A 21,113-nucleotide genomic window follows, 5' to 3' on the forward strand; every position below is an offset into this window, starting at 1 on the left:
GACATCTTTGGTGTATCAGAAGGGGAATGAGTAGTAGCTACAACCGTTGTCATTAAGGTCTGTCCTTGATGGTGTGTTCACTCCTGACAACCAACAGCACGAGTCCTGGGCAGGTAGATGTGCAAGGCCTTTCAGTTGGTCGGGGGGCTAATCTAAAATGCGTGACTCTCATTTGCAAGGGTGATTTCCAAGTACCTTTTTTCTTTTTTTTTCTTTTTTTTTTTTTTTTAAAGCATACATTTTTCTGTTTCATGGGAGAGGATCAGGGCGGTTCCTACTCTGGTCTTGAGACAAAGGAAGGAACTGTTGTAACGTTCATCTTGATTGTGTGAAGCATCTCATGCTAGGTGTGCCAAGGATGCTGGGACCCCCGGGAAAATGGCCTGATTATGCAAAAGTTATTGGTTTTACTCCTGGTTTCACTTGGCCCTTGCTGTTCTGCTGCTGATAGCTCAGAATACTCCTGTCTCAGCCTCGCTACATGGAGACTTCTAGAGGTGTCATGGAAACTCATTAGTTATTGTAAAGAACTTTCTAAATAATAAGCAGTAGTAGAAAAATAATTATAATATAGTTGAAGTATAATTAATCCTTCCAATAAAACTATGAAGAATTAATTCACAAATTGAGAACTCAAATCTGGGGTTTTCTGTCTAAGAACCAAAAGACATTTTTGTGGTCATACTTCATTTGCAGTTTATGAAATGACTTATTTTAATGTTGTAAAATTACCTAGTATGCAAACTCTCTTGATTGAGTACTTGAAAACAAACACAGCATTGTAGTAACTTGTTATTTTCCCTGAAGACTATGTGTGCCCTTTCTTGCACTCGGCATTGTACCGCTTCATGTGGTTTTGTCTTTGGTATACAACCCACTCTGCTTCAGCTCCACACTTGATTAAATGGCATTATGAACTCTCTAATTATAATACCTTCACTTTATTACACTTGAAAGGATTGGCTCTGGTGGATGGTAGTATGAACAATGTGTAATGTGAATGCACCATTTTAGTCTCCCTATTTGTGTTCTTAATATATGCATTGTGATCTTGCGTTTTGGTCGCCGTCATGGAGTTAGATATGATCACGGCACTATACATAATGAAGAGATGGTGCCTTTCACAAATGTTTTACTATGCAACTAATAGTTTATCGTCTTATTACAGAGGCAAAGTCTACATTGAAATAGGTGTATCTTGTATGAATGCAATATCCAAAATACAAAGTAAAGAGCTGGCTTTCTTTTTTGGGTGGGTGTGAAGCAAGTGTTAAGACATAGCTTTTCAAACAAAATTTTGCTAGGGAAGAAAAATAGATAATAAGGTGTTGTGCATGGGTTTTGTAGCTAATCTGGAGTCTAGAACCATAACAACAAGGAAGTTTGGTGTGGTGTTGGAAGCCTGTCTTTGGTTTTCTTTCCCTTCGACTTAATTAGTGTCTTGAACAGTAGCAAAATTGCTGCATGATCATTTGTATTTGTGGATTTATCACTTATGTACAATTTCTACAACAACAAATTGTGGAGGTCCTTAATGGAGTCCCTCTTCATTGGTGGTAATGTTAAAGTCTATAAAGCTGTTCACATGGTGCTATCTTCAGACAAGGATCATGTCATTTTACCAGTACAACAGCAATAAGGAGAGTTAATGTCCCTATTGACTAAAACTCCCTTAGTAGAGAAAGTCCAGGGAATTTGATCGAAGAAGGACGGAACAGGAGTCTGCAGAGACCTGTGTGGGATGAAGGGTGTAGTTTAGATCTTACTAGGGACAGAAGAAAAGAAAAAGTGAAAATCGTGGTTAGGACCTGAGAAGGAAATAGTGTGTTGTAACTTAGATCCAATAGGATGTAGGGAAAAGAACAAAAAAGCCTAAGAAACAGAAATATAGGAGTATGCTTAGTGGAGGAGTGGGATAAAACTGTCTGAAGTGCTGAAGAAAACCTATAGTAGGGAGTCATTGCACCAAAAAGCAAGAAATAGTCGCTCTGGGTGCAGGAGGAGCATGGCCTCCTACTTCTTGAGGGTGCGGGGCTCTCCTCCCTTTGACTCTAGGCAGGTGCTCTCGCCTCCCGTTGAACACGTGGTCTAATGCCAGGTTATCCAGTTGCTCCTCCCAACACTGCTTGTAGCTAGTGTCCACGCAGCCCAGCTCTGGGACACCCAGTCCCCTTCCCTCCTTCCCGCAAGGGGCAGCCCGCTGAAATGGGACATGCAGTCCAGGTGTGCTGGGACTGAGCTGGTGTTGTGGAGCAGCCAGTGTGGGTTTGCTACCTCCTTCCATATGCTGTGGCACAATTGAAATGCTTTGGATTATGTTAAAATTGAAACAGTGTTGTTGAGGCACTGTAAAAGACGCATCAGTAATTATTTCTGAGTGCTGCAATTTATTTTATTTAATTTTTTTATGAATATGTGGGGGTTTTGCAACCAAAAACCTAGTAAGCTTAATTTAAAACAAAACAAAACAAAAAAAAAACCAAAACAAAACCAAAGCCACCAAGAGCTGCACAAAACAAAACCGAAAAACAAGCCATTGAGTTTATTTGGCGTCTTGTTTAGCTGGATCATGGGGGCATCATCTCTAAGGCTGTTTTGCATCCTGCGAATCAGAGTTGTGGGCTCCGTCGGTTTGTGTGTTTGCGCTGGTGACTTTGTGGTAGGGCTGGCAGAGCCTCTGGGTTGAACCCAAGTGCTGGTGGCTGGCAGGCACAGCGGCCAGCATGTCTAAGCGCGGCTGGGTATAAAGAGCCCTTGTGCGCGCTGAAAAGAGGTGAGATTATACATGTGAAACTGTTGAAACCATCCTTCGCCTTGGAGTTTGAAGAAATTCAATTTGTTTTAAAAATAGATTCAATACCTAGTTTTCCTGCTTTAACACAGGTTGATGTATATAGGCTCTCGTAGAAGGCGCGGGGGGGTTAGTTTTGGAGCAAAGCAGATCCTTGGCAGATTTAGCATCGTGTGCGTGTGCACCAAGCTATTCTTAGCACGAGTGGAGCCCAGTCAAAAGACTTCTGGTTTGTGTGCTATTCTGCTGTATTTTAAACTAATGCTGTGCATAATTGGTATTAGTTAAGAGGAAAATGTAGCACTGTTTGCTTACAGCATGCAAGGTAAAATCAGTGACCAAATTAATAACTCATTTTTCAGGTGTGGATGGGAAGCCAGTTGCATGGCAGTACTGTACGGGGAAGAAGCAGACAGCTCAGTTCTTATATTGCGCTCGTTAATATTTTCCTCCTTCATCTATCCTTTATGTTGACATTCATGTTAATTAGTTACTTGCAACAACCAAAAAGTATTGATGAAAGCCTGTGAACCCAATGTGCTTTTGTAAAATTAGTTTCCTGCTTAAGCAGATATTTCTCCAGTAATTGACACAAACCAGCCTCAGACGAGGAGGCAGAGGCAAGCTGGTTATATGATTAATTCACCATGTTCTGTGGTTATTTCATGTTTATAGTAAAAAGAGGACTTCAGTAAATGTAGGGCCAGATGCTTCACCTGTGTCCCCAGCTGAAGATCTGGCCTGAATAATTTATTAAGGTGGTATCCTTTACATTCTCTTCAACTAGATGTCTTAGCTTTAATAAAAGCACTAGAATTATAAAACCTTCCTCTTGTTTTCTGTTGCCTTTGTGGAACACTATAGGCTATCCTAATACTGGTGCAGAATAAAAAAAACATACCAGCAAATACTCCAGTTTGTATATTGCAATATGGGGAAAATAACCACCCATTTGTAACCATATTCTTTCAAATGCTTACTAATTGCAGGTGTGAAAGTGACTCATCTAATGTTTTAAGGACACATTAAAGTGGTTTGTTTGTGGTGGGGTTTTTTTTAAAGATTAATAAATAGGGTCTTTTGTTATCCCAGATAACCTAGAGATAAGAAAATTGCACCAAATAAGAACTGATGACCAATAACATTTTCTCTTTGGAGGGATAAGTAGTCGGTGCCAACTTTGTGGCTTTAGTGTGATCTCCCAAATAGCGCAGAAACTTGCTACTTTCAATACCGACTTTCAAACAGCTAATATTCCCTTCTGTTTTACAGGACAGCTAATCCTCCTGATTTCCCTTCTGTTTTGTTTTCTGATTTTCCTTTTCGTTTAGGAATGTCTAAATATTATAAAAGGTCAGGTGCTTTCTGTCTAAGTAATGGATTGCTCCAGGCTTTAAAAATGATGCCTGTTTATGGTCCTGCCATCTGCAGGAGCAGCAGCCTATCGTAAAGTTACTGTATTGATCTGTCACTAGTGCTGTCTTGTCTGCCAAATGAAAAATGGCTTAAACTCATAACCTGGGCCAGCAGTTTTCTTATTGTAAGCCAGACAAAAATGCTATTGATCTTCTTTGCTGAAGTGTTCTTTTCACAGCTTGCCAGCATCAACACACTGTTGTCCTCACTGAGGGCTAATTAGCTAATAATTTAATGCAACTGAGACAGCAGTCTCGGTTCGTTTTAGCAGCAGGGGAATATGCTCTAACTTCAAAAGTATGGGACCTTTTTAAAGCACGGTCATGACTGCAGTGCTTGTCTCAACTTTTACGCTCTCACTTCAAGTTTGATTTCCTCCACACTAAAGAATAACAGTCCAGTTAGATTGAGGTCTGCTGTTGCTTCGGGATTTATAGGAAGCAAATCCCAGATGCGGCGTTGGTGTCTGTAGTCCTGTATGGTGCTCTTGGTTATGCACTCGCACTTTAGCTTTATGGTTGCTTCTTGAGTGAAATCAAACAATTCATTGACTTAATCATGGGAACCCTGTGGTTCGTGAGCTATGGACCAGACAGATTCAGTCACGTCTGAGAAACGGTCGATTAGACCTTTTTTGATTGGTTCATTTTGCTGTATTGCTTTTTTGGTCAAACACCAACCAAGCAAAAAAATCCACCACATCGTTTTATATCTAAGCTTATATGATGGATCCTTCTTCCCAAGAAATAAATGTTCTTAATCTTCCCACTGCTACGAAGGCCAGAAGTTTGCAAGGAAATTCAGGTTGGAAGCATGAGGAAGGTGTAATCTGCTCACACGTACTCATAGGAGTCTCCCACGAGGTTTTTTGATCTTTTCAATTCAAATATTTGGATAATTAGGTGTATGAATTAAGATTGCTTGCCTCCAGTCCCGAGCTGCATATAAGAAGCGATTGGTACAACTTCAGATGGGGGGATGGCTTCATGTCGTTCAGCCCGTGTTTCATCTTGTGGGTGGTTCTCCTGGCTTGTCTCGTGCTCTTGTGGTGGTGAAAGATACAGCCTGTACGGCATTTCTTCTAGAATAAACAGTAATAAAAGCTTCTGCAATATGATTATAAGTATTTTGCCAAAAAGAGATGGCAGACATAATCTAGCAGTTTTCAGCTGTTGCGTTTATATTTTTTTTTAAAGTTCTTGACTGAAGGCAGCATCTTCTGCGTTCTTTGCCCAGACAGTGTAGGCCACATACACTATATAGGTCTATATTTCAGAATTAGGCGTGATTTGAGTTTTATCTTTGTTTTCTGTTCCACGCTGCTGAGCACAGTGTGAGGCAGAGTGTACAGGAGGCGGAAGAAAACAGATAATCCCTCAGGGAAGTTATTCTTCACATTTCATACATTAATTTTGCTGGAGTGTGGGTGCATATGTTAATTTTGAAAATCTATGAGGACACTTAAAATTTGCTTGAAATAAGGGAACTTTTAATCTCTGAAAGCATCCCCAAAGTGCAATTAACTATTCTGATCTCCTGATGACTCAACAGATGCTTCTGTAAACTAGCACACATCTGTCAGATTACGGAACTGATGTGCCACTATATGTGATGTAAAATGACTGCCCATAAACGGATGTGTTGTGATAAATATTGTATGGATGGCAAGGATGTCCGTCTTTTCGATAGTCCTGTAATAACATTTCCCAACGCACTGTTCATTGCCACTCTCTGGAGGCTGCTACAGTCATGTGAAATGTCCAACTCTTCCGTCATACATTTGTTAAACTTGTTTGGGTTTTTCTGCATCGTCTTGTCTCCTTTTTAGTGCATGCAGGCTATCGAGTGGTATTTTTAATAAAACAGCAGAACTAAAGATTTTTCTAAGCCTTTTTGAAGATTCCCAGTAGCCAATTCAACTGATTTTAGACTGCACTCCATCTGTCTAGGAAAGAAAGAAAATACATTAGTAGTCCGTACATGAGCAGCTTATTAGTTCATTTGGTGTGTGCAGTACAGTGATTCAAGACTGATCTAAAATACTCATCCACAATTACTGGCGCAGCACAGTTCAAAGTGCTTCAAATCTGTGGGTTTGACTGAGAAATTTAAGGAAAATAGCTGCAAATTGATTCTGTGTGTAATTAATGAAACATTTCATTCTTATGTAAATATTAAATGCTTGGGTATTTTTTTTCCCTTTTTTCCCTTTCCTCTTACTGAGCTCCCCCCTCCCTGACCTCCATTATATGTTTGTTTGTTTTACAGGACGGTGGGTGGGCTGGCATGGGGGCATATTCTCTTGGGAGGAAGAATTAATAGCGGAGTCCTGTGACTCATTCACTGAGCAAACAGCTGTTCTCCCTCTAATTCACCCCTCCTCAGATGTCCATCCCACCCCCGGAGAGGAGCTGCCAGAAGGCAATGTTTGCCTCTGCCTTGGTTGTTGAAGCTCTCCGTCCACTTCCTTAAGGAAAATGCACTTTCTTTGGCCAAACCACCCTGTGCACGTGTAAAGCGGAGGTGCTGATACGAGCCCCCCAGCCAGCTCCACTGTGGGGAGCCACCCCTCCATTGGAGGGACATGGCAGACACAGTGGCAGCCACATCTCAAAGTGTCCGAGCAAGATTTTCCAGGGCTCACAGAGCAGTAGCTTTGCCCCAGCAGTGCCTGTTCAGAGCCGGGGCTGGGTGCTGGTGGCTTTTATATGGGTTAAAAGCTTTTGGCGCCTTGGAGAGAAAGGGCTTTCGAGGACAGGAGAGGAGCAAGTGGATGTTTACGTGGATGTAAGGAGCGAAGTCGGTGAGGCAGGGCTGGGGTTTTGTTTAGGGTCTCTCCCTCCCTCTTTCGGTGTCACAGAAAATTAAGCTGAGTTTTACAAATGCTATCAGTGGAAGACTTTAAGAACAGCCTGTAGTAAAGCTTAGAAGATCCCGAGGCAAACTTCAGCTAGTTTTGAAATACTGTCTTTGGGGCTCAGATGTCCGCACAGAACACAAATTGTGCAGCGTTGCCTGCTCTGGGCTGCCTCTCCCAGTTGCTGACAACCTGGAGTGGGCAGCCTGGTGGGGTTGGCTGCCTCCCTGCCCTCCAGCCCTCTGGGGGACCAGAAAACCAGGGTCCAGGGCTGCCAGTTTGGGATACTTGCCTGATGGCTTGTGTGATAGACAGCAAGGAGCGCTCATCTGCTGTGGCCAAATGACTGGAAGGGAAGATGGGGGTGGAAGACTGCTTCTGGCTATTAAATCCCAAGATATCACTCTTCCTCTGAGGCATCTGTGCAGTTATCCCTTTTGGTGCTTTTATTTCTATGATGTTAATTGGCATAAAAGGCTTGGATCTCTGAAATTGCGTTTGCCTGCATCTTCCTGGGGTCGCAGTGTTGCAGCTTTCCTGTGGCTTGCTTCCCTGGTGCGTCAGCACAGCTCACAGGAGCAAAGCAGGAGACAACCCCACACCACACCACGTGCGGACGAAGGTCTGCGTGGATGCACACCTGCACGGCGTTCAGTCTTACAGGAGAAGGTGGTTAGAGTGTGGTAGTACCCAGTGAGCTGATGGGAAGGCAGTCAAGAAAAAGGACTTGGCAGTGGATAGATTTGAACTTGCATTAAACGCCCAGCCATATATTTAGAGAGGTATGTGTTCATCCATAGGTTTTGGCACACCTACCAGGGACAGTGGCTAAAATCAGTGAAATTAGCGTTAGTAATTTTTAATTAATGAGTTGACTCACAACAATATAGGATGTTAAAATTACTTTTTTTTTTTCTTCCACACATGTGAACTTTCCCTTAATGTGTGTCATCACTTGAACTGCTTTCTGTTCAAATAACCTGTTTACTGGTGAGTTGCATTCTGCTTTAACTAAAAAGGGGGAAATACCCTTCTTGTCTCCACTCCCATGAATGGAAGATGATGGCAGGAATGGAAATTTGTGTTTTGATCAAGTTTAAATGGTGATAAAAAAACATAAGCCCCTGATTTCACATTGCTGACCTTTAAACTCTATTTCAGATAGGAGAATGTGGGAGAAGGAGTTGGGTTTTATATGTTTTCTTCAGATACGTTAGTAAGAGCTCTTAGATACTGTTCTTTGGGTTTGAAAGTGAATGCACCTCATTTTTAACTTTCTCTGTTCTAATAAGTTTAACTGGAGGGTTTTTTTCTTTCTGCTGTTAAGTTCAGAGCCCTCTCTTGTTATTGTTATTTGAAGCACATGGACAAAGGACAATTTTTGAGATTGCAGCTAAGTTCTACAAAAGGATTTTAGTAAATGAGGGATCCAGCTCCAAACTACAGGACAGAAGTTCAGTGTAATGAAACAAAGCAGAAAAGACACACCACCACCATCACAAGTGTAGTGTGTTAAGTTTCTTTCACCCCAGCATTTTTCCTTTAATGTAGGTTTGCCTCCCCCCCCACAAAAGAATGCGTCTCTAAGCCATTTGCTACTGAGCTTAAGTAGTCATGCCGTAAAGATTAAAAAAAATATTCTACTGCCAAATATAAGACATTTGTTAGTCTCAGAGATGATGGCTTAATTTTTAGTATTCCTTGGTGGTTTATATCTTGACATTTCTTACGACCTACAATTAAAATGACTTTAGTGAAGTCTCAACTTATATCCAGATTGCTGAGTGTGGTTGAGTGTCTCCAGGGAGAGCCTTGAACTGCTCGCTAAATCAATTTGTTCTTTTCTCAAAACAGATTAAATATGTTTTACCACTTTAAATTACAAAATAAATAACCCCATATGACATAACAGCTACACGTAAAATTAAAAATGAGCTCTATGCATTTTGAAGGGTAGTAATTTTGATACCAGTGCTGCACTGATAGTATTCCACCAGAGAGAGAAATGAATGGTTAAAAACAAGCATGTCTAATCCTGTCTCGCTGTTCTGCTAGTCTCGTTTGAGAATTAAGTTGATGGCACACTGCTTGGGTGGGTGCTAACTGCTAGATGTGGCAATAATCCCCTGAGACACTCTTGCTTCCACTGCACTGTCTCCCTGGAGTTAGGTATTTTTTTACTTTTTTTTTTTTCCCCCCAATTAGTCTTGTTGACGCATACTGCTTTCTTTCAGGACAGCCTTCTCCTACCTATTCCTTTAGCAAGACTGCCTGCAGAACTTGCTTGTGACTCACCTGCACCCTTAATCGATGCATCGAGTATAATTTTAGTAGACTCCTCCTGCCTAGAGTTTGTTTTGTGTCCGACAGACAGGAGGAGCAGAGGGAAATCAGAAGCTTCTGGTGCTCTGCAAATGCGCAGAGGATATGCAGGCAGCTGTACGTAGCGAGCGTCAGATGCACGGGCTATGCCAGAAGCGGCCTTTGTTCCTTCAAACCACTTGCATGGCTGTGCTTGAGTGGATTATTGTTTAAGGCTCTGTAAGTACAATAGGATATAAGGAAAAGGGAAGGGGAAAATTTTTCTAAAATAGAACAAAACAAACTAAAAAAGTTGCTACGGAAATAGATGGCAAATGGTCTCTAATAATGGGATTTTACAAGAGATGTCCAATCTCCAGAACAATAGTTCAGTTTAAGCCAAGATTAATAGTGCTTGTTATCCTACGTCTGTGAGTTGGCAACTCAGTCCCCTGCTATAAACAGATGCAGTCTAATGTGCTACTGTCTGCTGCGGACTAGGTAGGAGCTGTTACTACGATCATAGAATCTTCATGGTTGGCAAGGACCTTTGAGATCATCGAGTCCAACCATACACACACAAAAAACCCCCTACAATCGATGATCACTTCTGAAATGATAACGGATTGCAAACCTTAATTCTTTTGGATTCATCTCCCCCTGGGCTGATTTTTAGCTATTGCTGCAGTGCTGTTAGGCTGGAGCAGGAGCAGCCTGGCTGGGAGGGCACAGAGCTGTGCCGGGGCCGACTGCCTTCTGTGGAGGAGGCACAGCAAATCTTTCATATTGCAGCTCAGGACAAAGCCACCTGCATCAGGTTATGGGGGTTCAGTGTGCGTCTTCACAAAGTGCCTGTCCTCCCAGTCCTCTGTTCCTGATGGAACCCCTTCCTCCCTCCTGGTGCTGGATCTCCTGATCCAGCCGACTTACTCATGTGCAGCCCCCAAAACCTGGGGTGTGGGGCTGGGAGCCCCCTGAAATCTGAGATGTGGAGCTGGGAGGGGAGGCAGGGGCCAGTGCTGTCCCAGGAACTTGAGGGTTTCCAGGGTTTGTGGCAGGACAGCAGAGACATGGACAACAGCGACGTTGGCCTGGGGGCTTTAGGTGCACAGGGCCCGTCTTAAGTTCACATGCAGCGTGGAAAAGAGAGCTGGGTTGGAAAAGTGGTTCTTCCAGTAAGGAGATTTTTTATTTTTTTTTTTTTCTTTTGTTGGAAAGTTGGGAGACAGACATACATCAGACATACGCTCAGTGTTGATTTTGAGTTGCTTTAGAATTTCAAAAAAGCTCAAGTTTCTAAAACCTCCTGGGTTGATAGAGGGCTATGATACCTAACAAAGACTGCATGTAATATTTAAACACTCTGTCGAAGTTTGTAAGTTCTCCTGTATAGCAGGAGTACTCTTGTTGACCAGTAAGCTTATTTAGGAAGTGCAGCACTTTGTGTTCTTCACTTATGACCCGGTTACAGCCCTGGATAAATAGGAAGTCGGGATTGCCGACACACTGTGGTTTTTCAGGAATTTTGAGTTTGAACATATTCTGCAGTTCAAGGAGAATAATGCTAGGACTTGGAAATAACTTGTGAAAATAGAAAAATACCTGCCTTATGTATTTCCATAACAAGATTGTACCACATACTTAAATCTCTATCTTTGCAGTATTTCTGTTTTCCAAGAATGTCTCTGTGTGTTTTGTATTTGCTATCTCTTCATTTTTGTTTGGGTATGTAGAGGCCAAGTGGTATTTCGTGTACGGAAACTGAAGGTTTTGCTCTTGGTTGGTTACTCAAGTCCTGCGCGTGCTGAGTTCTGGCGTGTAGACAGCGAGATACCCTGGGGTCCCTCTTGCTTTCCTCGGAGAATAAGGCTGAGGGAGAGACATGGGGCTCCAGGAAGAATTGTAATAGTCCAGGAAGATGTAGAATAGTCTTGTCTCTAAAAGCTGGTGGCCACCAGGTGGGAGCAGGGCATGATGAGAAAGCAGGGAAAGTTGTTTGTGCTTGACCCAAGTCCATTGAAATGATACGGCTGAGACTTTGGAGGCCTAAAGATGAACTCTGTGTTGCTTCCCTGTTGGATTTCTTTCACTTCCTCTCTTTAGTGTTTCTTATATGCTTTAATTTTAAGACTTGCTGTGATGTACAGTTTGCTCTGGGCATTTCCCTAATGTATATTGGCCCTTTTCATTGATTCATCTTGGCAAAATCGCCAAGAACCAGAGCACCATGTTAAAAGAAAAATATTGAAATCGTCTGGTGTATTGGCCCTAGATTGCTGGGTTTGGTGTCAGGGGCTGCAGGGGTGGGAGGCATGCCCAGGGCTGCCCTTCAGGAATGTCCCCAGGGGACCGTGGCTGCCCCAGACTGGAGTGAGGGCATCCTTGGGGGACTGGGACCAGTGGAGGAGGAGTCCAGGCTGGGACAGGAGAAACCAAGTGAAGCAGCAGGGAGCAGTGGAAGGGCAAATGAGAAGCGAGGAGGAGCACACGGAAACCACTGCGCACACAGCCCACAGCCTCCCGCGCTACCTGTCACCTCACCAGGGGATGGACCAAGAGTAAGGAAACACGGAAGTTAGGCTAGGAAAGGGGAGGGGCAAGAAAAGGTGTTGGACTGAAGTTGAGCCTTGGGAAGGGGGAGGAAGAGAGTTTCCCTCAGTGTTTGCTGAACTGCTTTGCCGCCTTTTTATCCCTCGGCTCCTGAAACAGTAATTAAAAATGCATTAATTGTCAGTAAAGAGAGTTGAGATTGGTTTGTCCATGATGTACAGACAACAAATTTTGGGGAATTCTTGTGCTTCTTTCCCAGTTTTTGAGTCTTTGAGGTTCACCTTAATCACCTTTACAGCTTTGCTTTTGAACTTTGGAAGCCTAGAGATATATCCTTTAAAACAAACAAACAAAAATCTGAAAGCTGAAATTTTTCTGTGATGGTGAGACGTCAGAGAGCTGGCTTTAGGAAAAATTCCCAATATTGCAGGAGACACAATAAAATCACCAGACTCGGCAGCCCTGCTGTGTTGCCTCTCCTCTTCTCAGCTTCTGCAGCCTTCCTTGCTTGTGTTGGTCGTCTCCTTCACCGTATTGATTTTTACGGAGTAATCTACTCAGAGCAAGAGTTTTGTCTATTATGCACTTGTAATGCACCACATATGCATTACTATAGAAATAATCTAATACAAAGTGCCTGGGATTTCAAGCATCGTAGCCAAAAAAACATTTGGCCAAAAAAAACTTGCGTTTTTGTGCTCCCTCTGCTGGATCTGGGAGAGCAGGAGATGTTCACCAGCTGGAGTGCCACTGGTTCTCCTCGTCTTTTCCCCAGTTCACACCCGGCAGCTGCCTGATCCAGCACTGGTGGGTATTTGCCGGGAGGACTCGGTGCTTTCCAGTGTCCGCCCCTGCAGCTGCCTCACAGGACATGGACCGGGCATGAATACGGAAAGGGTGGAGATTGTGCGGTGGCGAGTTGTGCCACAGCAAGGCCATGGTTTTGTACCTGGAAGGGGTGGCTGATGCCAGGTTTAAGGTGTTGCCAATTGTCTCCTCTTCCCCACCTGTCTATTCGCATTTCCAAGCGTAGCCAGCTACCCCCAAACTGTGCCAATGAGACTGTTTTGGGGATCTTCCTAGCAATAGGATGAGAGAACAGATATGACTTTAATAAAAAGCTAATTTAATTATTTTTATTTTTAAAAGAAACTGATTCTAGTTCACAGTAGAACCTTGCAAAGTGTGCTGCAGAGCCGGGGCTGGCTGGGGCACGGGAACTGTCTGTGGCGGCGGTGGGGAGATGGTGCAGCCCCCGAGCAAGTTGCATGATGAAACCAGGGAGCAGATGCTGGTGGGGACAGTGCCAGTGTCCTTAGAATAAGCTTTAGACCTGGTTTGTGAAAGGGGTGGGTGGTCTGTAATGTGAATTCACAGAAATGTTAATGAGAGAGCCCTTTTCAGAGGTGCTTTATAAAACAAAGTAGGAATTGTGGTGCCAGTTTTACAGATGGGCAGAACTAAAGCACAGAGGAGGGGAGCGCAGCGTTGGCTTCGCGTGTTGCAGCAGTGCAGTTTCAGCTGGTTTAGGCAACCTCTGTCCCTCCGCTCTGCCTTCACGGCTGATCACTCCTGCCCTCTGCCCGCTCCCAGTGTTGTGTTGGCACAGCTGTTTACGAGACAGCATGCTGAAGGAAATCAGTCCCCCCGACACGGCTAACCACGCAGCTGCACAAAGGCAGGTTGGAAACACGCATCCAGGAGAGAGAAGTGAGAGGTAAAGTTTAAGCTGCCAAGTAAATGCTACCGCCCGCTTTGCCAAAGTCCCATCCCGTTGCACCTGGAGTGGTACCCAGCTCCTGGGGCAGACAGAACAAAAGTTTATCCTTTGGAGGAACAAACTAAGAAGTTGGAGAAATAACTAATTCCAACTTCATTAAGGACCCAGTCCGCATTAGCTGAGAAAGTCATCTTAACACATACTAAATCTGAATCAATTAACATGTTTTTCCTGGCTTGTATAAGCAGAACAAAAGCACTGGGGAAAACTTCTGGATGAGAATAAATATGTTCTGGAGGAAAGCGTTCACAGTTCAATGAGGCCTTAAAAGCCAATCATTCACCCAGGGTGCCTGTCAATATGTAACTTCTCTAAAATTGCCTTTGTTGTGAGACAAGAAAACCATCAGAGTTCCTGTCTGAAGCAGTGTCCCTTGGTGGCACTGTACGTGTTGGGGTGGGATGACTGTTGCTAACACATGGTTTTCAGACATGTTTGTATTCTTTGTGAATTATCAGTGAACAGAATAAATATGACTACAGAAGAAACAGTGAATGCAACTAACAAGTTATTCGTAATAACAGTTTTTCTTCTGCATTTTTTAAGTCACCTGTGACTTTTGCGTCATACGAGTTGTTATGGAAGTGTCTGCTTCCACACCTGGTCCTTGGGGAGGGACCTGGACTGGCCGCAAATTGTGTGCCTTACTTCTTTTTTCTGTAAAACTTGCTTTTCCATGTTTGATGGAAAATTCTTTTGCATGAAAGTTATTTGGAAGTTAGTCTCGGTAAGGAAACCTTGTCTGCCTGATAAACGGCATGTAACAAAATACATACTGCCCATAAACATTCCTGGCCTCCCTTTGCAGTCTTTCTTTATAATTAAAAAGCGTTTCCTAGAAGTCACGGTGCTGTGCCAATGTAATCCATAAACTTGCTTTGTTTTGCTACAGACAGGGTGGTGGTTTTTCAGGTATTTTGGGGTATTCGCTTAAGCAGAGTTTGGGGTTAGTTTATTTTTTAATGGCACTTAGCTCACAACAGTCAGCAAGTACCCTTTATAAAGAGAATAAAAGAGACTTCAGCATGACCTTTAACTGAAAAAAAAAAACCCACCATTTGTCTCAGAAAATTTTGATACAGACCTCAACAGAATTCTTACCTTTTCCTCATCTCACTGCTAAAGGCAAGAAAACCTGTAAGACTCAAACTGCTGGAGTGAGTCTTAAAAGCTTGTGGGGGGGGGTGGGGCAGAGCTGGGCTGGAACTCCGACCCAGCCTCAGAGCTGGCCCTCCAGGCTTGGGCCTGGGACTCCTGAATGCTCTTCATTCATTTCAGGTCTGTTCCGTGAGCTTCTTCAGACACTGCCGTGTTACGCAGCAGAACGGAAGCGTGATGTGTCTGTATTTTTATTGCAGGAAGATGGATCTTGTTATGTGAGGGCGTTGAGGAAACAGTCCCAAGCTACCGAGAGGAAGAAAGGCCGGTGGGAAATATTCAGGTAGGAGAGCTTAATGGACCACCAGGCGGCAAAAACACTCGTGGGCCTTCAGTCTTTTTCCAGCTGCTGCATCGTGTTGTTATGCTTTAACAGCTGATCTGGTCACTGTCAAAGTTTATTTGTTGTTTTAAGAAGCAGTCCTGTTTGGTTAATTGATTGAACAACAGAACACTGCAAGCAAAGCCCTCAGCATAAACATTCCTTGGGCTATCCCTGGTACAATATTGATCCTGATACAGAATACAAACAAATTACTCCTTGCGTGAGCCATTTGAGCTATAAAACAGAGCAATAATATGTTCTGCTTGCTGCCAATAAATGTGCATTTATAATAAACAAAGCAGAAATCCCTGAGTAGAAATGAACAGTAGTTTCAATGATGAGTTCAATAGCTCATGTCCAGCTGTGGTACAGAATTAAAAAAAACACAGAGTGGGCACTCCAGGGTTTCTGTTGCCTCCCCCCTTTAGCAAAAATCTTTGCAGGCTTGTTCTGTTGCTGCTTTTGCTTCGTTTTGAGGGTTGGGTTTTTTTAGATATTTTAAATATTTTATAAAGCAATGGGTAATCTAATTTTTGCCTTATTTCCACTGTAGTTCAGAGCTTCTGAAGAATTTGGTCTACATCTTAATTTTCTTGTGGACCAGCTGCCTTTCCTTGCAGTACTACTGTGGGCCATCTCCACTTTCACTCCTTGTCATATCCCTGTGGCATTTCCTTATATTGGGAAATGGCATTAAGGACACTTTTTGTGTATTTGTAGTTGTTTTGAATGCAGATGAAATTAGAGGGGGGAGGATTCAGTACCCTTGTGCCCATCGCATAGAGGGTGCGTGGATGATAACTGAACCCATTTCCAAAAGGAAAAAAGTTAATGATCATCAGAACGTAGATTTTATTTTATTTTTTTTAAATCTGCTCTACCATGCTCATATAATCCTGCTCCCCCTCATCCGTATTTTCAGTGCTGCACTTTGATGAGCTACAGACAGTTGACCTGAAGGCATTTCTTGATGAACATTTCTGTCTGCTCTCAGCCTTGAAAAACTCAACCTTTTCAAGAGCTGTATGGGGAAAAAAAAAAGTCTAAGACTAATATTTATAGGCTGAAAGAGAGGGGAGAGGAAAGACTAAAGTGTAAAACTTGCTTCCAGCAGAAATGCCATCCCTCTTTTACCTCTGATAATTAGAAGTATTTCTGACATGGCTACAAAAGCAAGTTAGTGGTGTGTGCCTGCGATTTGCTGTGCTTTTGTACTGCAAGACGGTTTTCCTTTTTGTATGGTGATGCTTTCTTCTATTTTGTTTTACGACAAAACACAAATTTCAGCTGATACTCAGCTATTACATTATGATTCACCCATACTCCTGCATCTTAAACGATTACTTCCAAGTGCTTGCACACGATCGTTTGTAAAAATGGAAGTTCACGTTTTGAGTACCTTTTCATAACGTTTAGCAAAGCTCATGTGCATAAATCCTTTCATACTGGAAGACTAGAAGGAGGAGAGGTTTTAACTGTGCTGTAATTTTTGCTGGGAAAAGATCTTGGCTATATTAACAAATACAATAGTACGGCTTGTAACTCTAATAGGAGATTTAGAGGACATTGCAAATAGTTTTTAGTGGTGCCTTAAAGAGTATATTGTATTTTATGCCCCTTGAATATAAGTCTGAGACTTTGGTCTTTCATTATAAAAATGTGTGCAGGCATAGAAATACAGCAAATAATTAAAAAAAAAACCACCACCAACAAAAAAACAACCCATGAAAACAAAAAACACACACCAAAAAGCACCCTGTTTTAAAACTGCGTTCCTGAAAACTTCCCAGAGATTTCCCTATACTTGGATCCTGGTTTAAAAAAATAAAATAAAAATCACTTTTCTGCTACATGAAGAAACTTGGGAAAGAAGTTCCTTGCTGTGCCTTCGGGTCACGTGGCCACGCTGCTGTAGAGCTGGAATGTTTGCCATGGTATTTCCGGAGGATTCATAAACACACAGAAGGAACAGGGGGGTTAGGAAGATTTTTTTTTTTTTTTTTAAATTATTATATCCCACCACCCCCCCCTTTTTTTTTTTTTTCTTCTTTTTCTTTGGCAGCCTAAATTCATTACACTTTAGGTGTGGGTTTTTTTAGGAATTCAAAGGAGTTTTTATCTGATCAGTCCAATGAATTTTAAGAATTCATCTGTTTTTTAAAGAAAAAAGTTAATACAATATATTTGGCACTTCAATTGCTGAATTTGCCTAGAATTATTTCTTAATGTAATAACCTGGCGACCTACATATTAGGCCTAACTCCGCTATTTAGACGGTCTTAATGGTTTACTTTTGGCATGTGTCACTGTGAGTGGCATTCAGTAATCTGACTTGATAGCTGTCATCTTGCACGCCAGAGTAATGCAAACAAAAGATGAGCACGCAAACGAGGTTACAGTGAAGAGCCATTTCCTAAGTCCTGCCGCGGCGGCGTAGAATCCCCAAGTCAAATCAGAAAAGCACAGAATTAGTTCTGGCTCCTGGGATATGAGGGTTAAGATTATGCAAACCTCTTCCTCCTAACTGTAGGCATAGCACGTGCTCCTTCTGAGACTTGGCAAACACCAGCTCACACTGGGGTTGGTGAGGACCTCTGCGTCAGTCTGTAACGTCGTGGATATGTTGTCTCTTTGTGGCAGGGTGGGCTGAAGGAGACCCTGCAGTCCCTCTTGCACCCCTGGCCTGGCAGAGGTGCATCTTCTCCTCTTCCTCCTCCCTTCCCCTTCCAGCCGAGCTCAGCCGCCTGTTGAACAAGGGCAGAGAGCTGATCCATCTTAAAAATAACCCAGCAAAAATGAGGAGGGAGGGGGAGGATGAATGGATTATTTTTAGCTTAACCAATTTGGTTTGCTACACGATGTACCATAAAGCTGTGCTAATGCTACCAGGAGGGGTGGGGAGAGGGCAGTGCAAGGGGAGCTGGGAACAAGTGGCTAGAGGTAGGAACTGCTTGTTCCAGCTTTGCCACTGTGAAAAGTGACCCCAGCAATGTGGCTCTGTCTTCCATGAGGCTACTCGGGGCACGGTCAGTGGAAGGTTTATGACCTTATCAAGATGGGCTTGTTGCTGAATCAGGTTATTAATTACATCAGAAATTACAAAAAGGCAGCGTAGTTTGTCTTAGAGCTTTCTTTTAAAGTATGAAACAGTAAATTCTTTTTCCCACATTCAGGCACTGAATTGGCATATTGAGGAGGAGCCTCGGTAGATCTGGAATTGATCAAGAGCTTGGGTTCTGCACATTGAGAGGACTTCCTCAGTCCTTCCTCCTCTCTCCTACCAAACTTTTTGAAGCCTATTTTTAAGTGTGACTAATTACTTAATGATATTCTCCTAATGTAGCATCATTTGCTTTAATAAAGTAAGACTTAAGTTTTGTAATGTCTGCTTGCCACAGGTGACAGATTGTCTGACTTCTGCTGGTACCTCTGCACACCTGTGTGGACACAGCAACATGAATATTGGTCAACAAAAGAAGGCAAAGAAGGAAGAGGAGCAAAATCATGAATTGAATAGCTGGGAAGGTCTTAGTGTAGGAAGAATGAGGCAAAGACATAGCATGAAAAAAGGCTGGAGGTTTGAGGAAGGGAACTTGTCCCTCCCAAAACCAACTTTGTTGACAGAAATAGATATAAGAAAATACGGGCATCTTCCCACCTAAAAGAAGATGGGAAGAGCTGGTTGAAGTGGCTCTAGTGGCAATTTTGGAAGTGCTCCCATGGTGTAGGGGTAGACAGATGGGGTACAGCAGTTGCTGTCTGGGCCACTGGTGTTTGACTCGCTTCTTCTGTTTGCGTTTCTGCAATTTCAAATCTGTAAAGCAGAGTTGAGGCATGCTTTGAGTCTGAAGGTAGCCAGCTGAACCAGTAATGTTCCCACTGTTTTCTGGGTGCTCTGCCCATTGTCATGCCAGTATTGGGGTGAGGACTTGGGAAATGGAGAGTCCCTTCTGCTTCCCGCAGTGGTAATTGGTAGAAAACTCTTGGATCCTGTGACATAAAACACATACTAAAGTAACTGGTCAAAGTCTTCTGCATTGGTCTAGTCTATAATGGTGGTACCTACTGGTCTCTATCTAGAGCAGTCAACTGAGAGGGACTAGCTCGGAGCTAAGTAGTAGTCCTGAAGCTATTGCACTGCTATATATGGGGAAAACATGCTGTTTCAAGGTCAGCTTAAATATAAATGCTCTAGTATTTTTAAGTTATTTTTTGTAAAAGTAAGCCATGATTCAAAGGCAAATTGTGTTTTAAGTTGAGGATTATCTGCTTGTATATGTTTGGGTTTTTTTCCAAGTGAGTGCGTAGAAAGGTGGAGAAATACCCAAGAACATCTTGAAAAAATATAACTGAGTAAAATGTTGGTAACTTTTTACTTGACTTGTCTTCAGTGCTCTGCTTTTTAGTGAAATGCTGTAGTGCCTTTAAGTTTCAGGTGAAAAGGGACACAAATCCATCTCTCTAGGTAGCAAAATACTGTACAAGAGCTTCCTTTTTCTGGAGACGTTAGTGTTTTATCTTTTTCCGTAGTACATCTCACTGGTTTGTAGCTTATGTGCCTTTACAAGAACGTGCAAAGACATTTTACAGTTAATTTTGCAATGATAATATGTATATCTGAATAATACTTTTCATGCCATTGGGCTTTGCCCCTTGCCATCTAAGGCTTCCCAAGCCTTTATAAGGAAACTTTGTTTAGGCAGGCCAACAGGAATCATGGTTGAAACTTATTCTTAAAAGCTCCGTGTTCTTAATTGCCTTTGACAGTGGTTGGGAAAGATGTCACTTCAGCACAGTGAAAAGCAACCAAAATAAATTATATTTTTAATGAAGGATTCTCTATCTGGATGAATTGATACTGGCAGGACAGTATTGGTTAAAAATAGAAGAACCTTCTGCCGACACATTGCAGTTTATCCTGGTTTTATTTTGTCTAAACAGAAAGCAAAGTACACATACTAAGCGCAGACAGGCCTTTTAGTCTGAGGTACTTCCTTTGGCAGATGGCTTCTGATTTTTTTTTAAATTTATTGTGTTTAAAAGTATGTATTGTGTTTAAGGGAGACCAAATAGAATCAGTATTCAAGTATTCCGTTTATCATGTGACGGCATGGGAGATTGCTGTATCCTCTACTAAGCCTATTTTATGGTGATATGTGCAAGATTCTTATGGCCTTATAAAGGATGCTAGCTTGCATTCCTCTGTGTAAAGAAGTATTTCCAAAAGAAATAATAGGCTGATTGAATATTTATTTTTGTTCAATACAAAAATATTTGTAGCTAACTGGCAAATATTTTGCTTCTCTACCCTCCCTTTTCCCCTTAATCTTGTTTATCTCCTCGGTGTTTTCTTCCAACTATTAGAAATGTGTTCTTCTAGGGTGTTTTAGATCAGCTGCGTTAGAAGCCAAGAATTCGTATCTTGTCACTGAAAGCACATGTAAAGGGACTGAATGATTAATTTGACTTTTGTAGCTTATGCATATGTATATTGTATATAGTAGACATATTTTAGAAATACTAAATGTGTAAGTTGAGATCTTGTTTCAGAATTGAGTCTGTTAAGTGTTGACGATTATATATTATATATGTATTTTTAAATGACTGACAAATTTTAAATAAGGCTAAATTAACCTGCAATAATAATACTGTTGTGGATTTTTTAATATGTTTCATATTGAAAAGTATTTAACTAAATTCCTCTATTTAATCTTATTGAAGTTAGAAAATTCAAGGTACAACTCTTTTTTTCACACGTTTTATTAGACCTTGATATTTCTGATAGCATAGCTTTCTTTTTTCAGGCCTTCAAGTGGGAAAAGAGAAAGAGAAATTTATTTCCTTCTCAAGACAAAAGAACAATGCCAAGTGTAATCTGAGCTCTCAGTTTTTCTTTTGTCTGTGGCTAAGTCCATCTCTTAACCTGGTGTGATTA

At 42.1% G+C, this 21,113-nt stretch overlaps 1 protein-coding gene across 7 annotated transcripts in view; it reads left to right on the forward strand.

Annotated features, from left to right (window-relative positions):
* The window catches only part of ZMIZ1 (zinc finger MIZ-type containing 1), a 352,580-nt gene that overhangs the window by 106,214 nt on the left and 225,253 nt on the right, over positions 1-21,113 (forward strand). For 6 of the 7 annotated variants that reach the window (XM_063339621.1, XM_063339622.1, XM_063339620.1 and 3 more), the window contains one exon: positions 15,054-15,136. The exons of the other annotated variant lie outside the window; for it this stretch is intronic. The gene's annotated coding sequence lies outside the window, so the exon portion shown is untranslated. The remainder of the gene's footprint in view (positions 1-15,053; positions 15,137-21,113) is intronic. 7 annotated transcript variants of the gene reach the window in all.

This window comes from Chroicocephalus ridibundus, chromosome 6 (assembly GCF_963924245.1).
Source record: "Chroicocephalus ridibundus chromosome 6, bChrRid1.1, whole genome shotgun sequence".
Taxonomy (NCBI): Eukaryota; Metazoa; Chordata; class Aves; order Charadriiformes; family Laridae; genus Chroicocephalus; species Chroicocephalus ridibundus.